Here is a 6,000-nt window from a genome sequence, read left to right as displayed (position 1 = left end):
TCTATTTCTTTTCCTTTTAAAACCCAAGCGCGTTCTCTCCCCCCGTCTCTTCCCTTCGCCCCCCTCCCCGCCCCCCGCTGTTCCCCATTGCTTCCCGGGGGAGCTGAGGGCAGCGGGGCTTTCCAGCACGGGCCCCGTTATCCAGCGCCGTGCGAGCGTCAGGAGGATGAAATCAATAAGGAGCTCTCATTCTTTGTATCCCCAGAGGACTTTTGAGAACGGAAAAAATGAGACCAGTGCTCTCCAAGCCATAATTACACTTTTATTATTATTATTATTTTGCTTTTTTTGTGTGCGTGTGTGTGGTGAAAGCAACAGACCTAATTACCTGTGAGGGATGGCCTGGCCCTTGGGGATGTATAGGTATCTCAGAGGGTGTATGGTTCTTAGCACCACTGAGTTCAAATATTAAAAAGCAAAAAGAGGGCCTGCACAGCCCTGCAGAAGCTTGGAAAGAGCAGGAGGGGAGCAGCAGGTTTGCAAGGGGAGGAGGAGTGGGGGGGAATTCCCCATCCTCATGAAAGGGGTTGGGAGGATTGATCTTTCACAGCCTGCTCTGGTCATTAAGAAAGGTGCAATGGCACGGGGTCTTTCCTCACAGGTGGGGCAAATGAGCCTCTTCAGACCAAAATTGGCTTCAAATAGGAAACAGGGATTCCTTGCTTTGATATAGATATGCATTTAGTGGTGTCTGCCCTGCTTAAAGAACAGCATTAAATATGAGAGCCTTGCCAGAGGTTATCTACTAGAGCTGTGGCAAGTGAGGAACAGGCTGTGCTCTGATGACTCGATAACCCAGACAGATGAAGTGACAGAGATGTGTCCTACTGGGTGGCAGCTCTCCACACACTCCTCATCACCTAGGAATATAGCAACACCATAATGAGGTTAGGCTTCAGCTCTCATGATCCCAGACCATTGATGCCGTACTATCTGATGTCTGACTCACTAAACTTTAATCTTATTGCAGTTCATTTTATGGCACTTGCAGAAAAAACTCTGGCTTGTGAGATGCAGGCTGGCTGTGGCTCTGCCTCGTCCTTGCATTGCAGCATCTGTGAAGCTGTATGTCTGCAGCTGGTGTTCTCTCCATCCCTAGAGTCCAGCCTTGAAAAGCCCAACTTCCACAGCTGCATGTAGCCCAGAATCTCGCCCTGGGCCCAAAGAGGTGATGAAAAGCAGCCCGTCTGCTGCCTGAAAGCCTTTAGCTCAGTGACTGGGCTATGCACAGCACTATTTCACTATTCAACCTTGAGTTTTGTGCACTTTCTTTGCACCCACCAAGCAGATGCTGACCTCCTCCCAGCGAGCAGCAGCAGTGATGAGCACAGGCTGCTCTGGTGTCCAGCAGCCTCCTTGTTGCAAAGGCACAGAGTGGGTCCCAAACCTCTTTGAAGATGAACTCCCCAAATACTGTCAGAGCACCGTGGAAAAAACTCAAAATTAGGCAAGAGCGGGGCTCCTGGGTGCTATTTATTTATGCTACTGGGTGACCATGAGCAGCTCTGAGTCATAGCTCTGCTTCCCCAACTGCAGAATGAGCATTACAGGAACACCCACTTCATCTGCAGGGGTTGTGGCACTGAGGGATGTGTTAGTGGCATGGTGGCAATGGGTTGATGGTTGGACTAGAAGATGTTTTCCAACTTCAATGATTTTATGACCATGTCATGCTACATTCTATAACTAATAGAATGTAGGAGAACACTTTTGGTGGCATTCAGGCTGTGATGCAATGCTCCTGCTGCTTGCTTGCAGACTGAGCTCCTTAGCATCCAGAGGGGGCTTTGTTCCCTGTAAGTGCAGGAAAAAATACTTGCAGTGCTGGGACCCTTGTGCAAAGTTTTATGAGTTACCACATGGCCACTGTGCAAACCAATTACTGCAGCAGGGCTGTAATGAGACTAACTTACAGAACAGTTACTGATTCTACAGCAACTTGAGCAGATGCCAAGAAATGCAGGCAGTAATTAGTGACCGCCCGACGGATGCGGAGCTCGCAGTGCCAGTGACTCTGGGCATGGCTCTGCACTGAGGTTGGAATTGCTGCTGATTCTTGAGATATTTATTTCGTGTCAGTCTTAGAATCCCAGTTTAAAACCTTTCAGGTGTAAGTATAACGCTTAAAAGCTTTTCCACAGCTCCGCCCTTAAGAATGGGTTTAATCCTTTTAACAAAGCTCTGATCTGACAGTTTATTTCGCTCTAGGCTTTAGCTTCAGTGGTTGCAGCCAAAACCTGACAAGTTCTTCTTGTTAATTCTGAATGTATTATCCAGTGACAAATGTATCTCCCACTTATATGTGACACTGAGAATGAAATGCATATGATAAAATTTCTTATAGCTGGAGTGGGGCTGGTTGTTAAGAACATCTCCATATCTTTGCAGCATGACAGTCAATCCAAAGCCATTCTTTTTCGGTAGCAGATCTCAGCCTAGTTTGGGACACTCATGATGGGTTGCAATCTGCTGTCATCCTCTGCAGAGATTAAAGGAAGGCTAAAAATAAACCTGTCATTTTCCCTGGACATTTTCTTGTGAAATGCAGAGAGAGACGTCACTAGAATGCAAAATAAATTCATATGGAATTTTTATGCTATGTTTTTTTTTATGGACAGATGGAGTCACTGTCATTTCTGGTTTCTCATTTCTAAATACAGTGGTGTTATGTACAGCCTTCCACCTGAAAGCTTGTCTTGGAAGAAGAAAGAAAAGGAAGATTTTTACAATGGAGGCAAAAAAGTCATTAATTCTTATAAGTTTGCCAGTACACAGGATGCATATGATGTATTTGAACTCAGACCCCTTCTCTGCTCATAAAGTATTGGTGTGTGTGTGGAGTTTATTTCCCAGAATACACCGTGTGTAGTGAATCTACTTCTTCTTTGTTTTTTATTTATATGAGATTGATCTCTTGCTAATGGTAGCTCATCCCCAGGAGGATGGCACCTCAGCAGAGCGCAGGGGACTCAGCGCCACGTGGCATGACCCCATCGCTCACTAAACTCCTGCAGCTGATCTCACTCCATCTGCTCAATGTGCGTAGAAGAGAACAAGAGGGAATGGTCTCAAGTTGTGTCAGGAGAGGTCGGGTTGGATATTAGGATCACTAAGATGGTCAGGTGCTAGAATTGGCTGCCCAGGAAGGTGGTACAATCACCAACCCTGGAGGTGTTCAAGACACGTGTAGACGTTGTATTGAGGGACATGGCTTAGTGATGGAATATTGGTGGTAGGTGGATGGTTGGACTGGATGATCTTAGAGTCTTTTCCAACCTTGGTGATTCTATTTTTGCCCTGGGACTTTCCCTTTGCTCCCTCCCGAGGCAGCACAGGAGCTGTGTGGTTTTACAGATTGATGCATGAAGGGGAGCTGCTCGCAGACGGGATGTCTCTGGCTGGCAGTGCTGCGTGTTGCTGCACTCAGAGGCACAAGGGAGATGGAGAAAGTCAATTTCCTGTTGAATTAGCTTGGCTGTTTCTCTAGGAAAGGTGGAATTTTAATGAAAGTGCTTATTAATGGATGAGCCCAGAGGGAAGTGGGTTTGCGGTGAGGCCAGAGCTTTATAAGGAAAACCTTACCTTGTAAAAGGCCACAAAAGATGCTTAGAGGACTCAAGTTGGTCTGCTCAGCAATCGGCTGCTACTACAGAGGGACAGTCTTCCTCTTCCCATAAAACATGCATTAAGGGTGCCAACTAAGTTGGCTCTTTTTTATATCAGTCACAAAACCAGCGGGAGGTTTAGTTCCTGTCAAACTTTATGGGCCATTTACAAGGAGGCCTTCCCCCAAAGTCTTTCACAGGCCAAATAAAAATAAATGGCACTGAACAATTTTATAACACAATGCACAGACTGTTGTGGTAGTGGGAAAACATGTGCCGGAGACCTCTTCTCCCTCTCTTGCGTAGAGGTATTAAAATGGAATTTAAATTACTGTAGCTTTTACGGCTTTTTTTCATTTTTGAGCATGGATGTAGTTCTGGGGTTGCCTGGAATCTCTCCGTGGGGATGCGTGGAGGTGAGAAATGTGATGGCAGAAGTGTAGTTCTGCGTCCCAGTGAGGGGCAAGGAAGTACCAAAGGGATGCTGGGCTTGAGGAGTGCTGGGTGGTGACTTGCTCCTTTGGGTGTTTATGTCTGCCATGTTTGAATATTTTGTCCAGGTGCCTGTTGAGCCCATAACTCCAATTCCTTCAAAAACCTGGGCTAAAACGTGGGCTTGGCTCAGGGTGAGCTGCCTCCAGCCCTGCACAGCCCTCGGCTCTTCTTCCCAGGCACACGATGCCATGCCATGTCAGGAGCTGAGATGAGATGGATGCAGGGATCTGATTGAAGCTGACAGCAAATAAGTTCCTCTGAGCCAGGGCAAGTCAGGGCACAGGGAAGGGCTGGCTGTGGGTAGCCACTCTTTGATGGGGATGGACTCGAAAGGTATCGGACTGTGGGTATTTTTTTTTTAGTGTAGAATGAGGTTAAAAGCTTTCTCCATGTGCAGTTGTTTTTTTTTTTATGACTGATGCTAAAATGCTCAGACAGTGAAAAAAGGTGGGGTAAAATCAGGAACGCCTCCAAAATCTTACTGGGAAACAAAACAAACAGAAAACCAAGTTTAAAACAAAAATAAATCGAGGGTGGGGGAGAGCAAGCAAACCAAGGCGAAGGAGGTTTGTTTGCTTTTGGCTTATTTTCATATCCTCACTAGTTCCCATTCCTCTCTGTGCTTTCCACCTACAAGCCCTTCTAGAAAATGTTAATTTGCCAAGCCCCCATTAATCTGCCACTCAGTTTCAGTGACATATCTGAGCAGCTCTCTTGATGCTGACAGGCTTAGTTTGTGTTTGCTGCAATGCTGTATCAACTCCAGTTCAAAGTCAAGCCATCAACAACAGGACTTGGCTTTGAAAGAAGCCCCTGGGATAAACAGATCTGTAGAGCAGCGGTCTCCGTAATTCTGCATAACAATGTAGAACAGGGAGACGTTATTCCACCTCCTCAAGTACCTGTAACTCTGTTACTGATTCAAAGCTTTAAGACAGGGATGCACTGATGCAGGAACTCATAGCATTGGGTCTAATGATGGGACTCATCACTCCTGTCTGCTGGAAGCAGTGCCTCTCACAGTCATGCCCCACTGGACAAGATCTGGGTGCAGCAGTTTATGCTGCTGCAGCAAAAGAAAAAAGATGGATGTTAAGTTAATATAATCTCAGTAATCACTGGATTTGTTGCCCAGGAAAACTTAAGACCTTTCACGCTCTTCATTTTGCCAAAAGCTGAGATCATGGTTTCCAAACTTTGCTGCCTTATGCTGATATGCAGGTGCTAACCATTTCCACGCCGCTGGGCCATGATTTGCAGGGATCCCATATACAAAACAGCAACTTTTCCAAGTGCCCTCTTGTATGTGCTGCTTTACAAGGAAGCTGTAACTAACAATTAAACCAGCATGTAACATATTATTTTCTTAGTTTATGGAAGATGGTTTTATGGGGCAGTGTATCAGTAAGAGACGCTGGGAGGTGTGTGGTTAGCAGTGTCTTGCCCTTTGGTAGCTCACATTCATGCTCAGATAGGAGCATACAATGATCATCAATAATCAGGTTGCAAATGGCTTTGCTGAGTAATTGCAGCATTAGTCTTCCCTAACTGAAGCTTCAAAGTAATTTCAGTGTTTTATAATTACAGAGTTAGCAGGCTGTAATAACTTCCAAATGTTCTGGAGTTGATTTTTAAAGCAGATCTGCAATGTGTGGTTTTAAGTCTCAAAGGCCTGGGTCCCAGAGGACTTGCTTGGACAGGTAGGCTGGGATTCTTCTTGGAGTAAAGCAAAGCCTGGTAGGGAAACCTTCAGCCGTGTGTGTAAGGCTTATGTGAGAGATGAGGCTGGTCTGAGTACAGTGGGACCTCTGGGTCAGGGAGGGAAAGGAGCAGTATGCAGACATTGTGTACATACGTTGTACCAGGAGCACTTCAAATGACCATTCTGATGCTCTATGAA

This window comes from Phasianus colchicus, chromosome 18 (genome assembly GCF_987193195.1).
Source record: "Phasianus colchicus chromosome 18, bPhaCol1.hap1.1, whole genome shotgun sequence".
NCBI lineage: Eukaryota > Metazoa > Chordata > Aves > Galliformes > Phasianidae > Phasianus > Phasianus colchicus.
The sequence above is the reverse complement of the archived record's forward strand: the minus strand, read 5'-3'. Positions refer to the sequence as shown.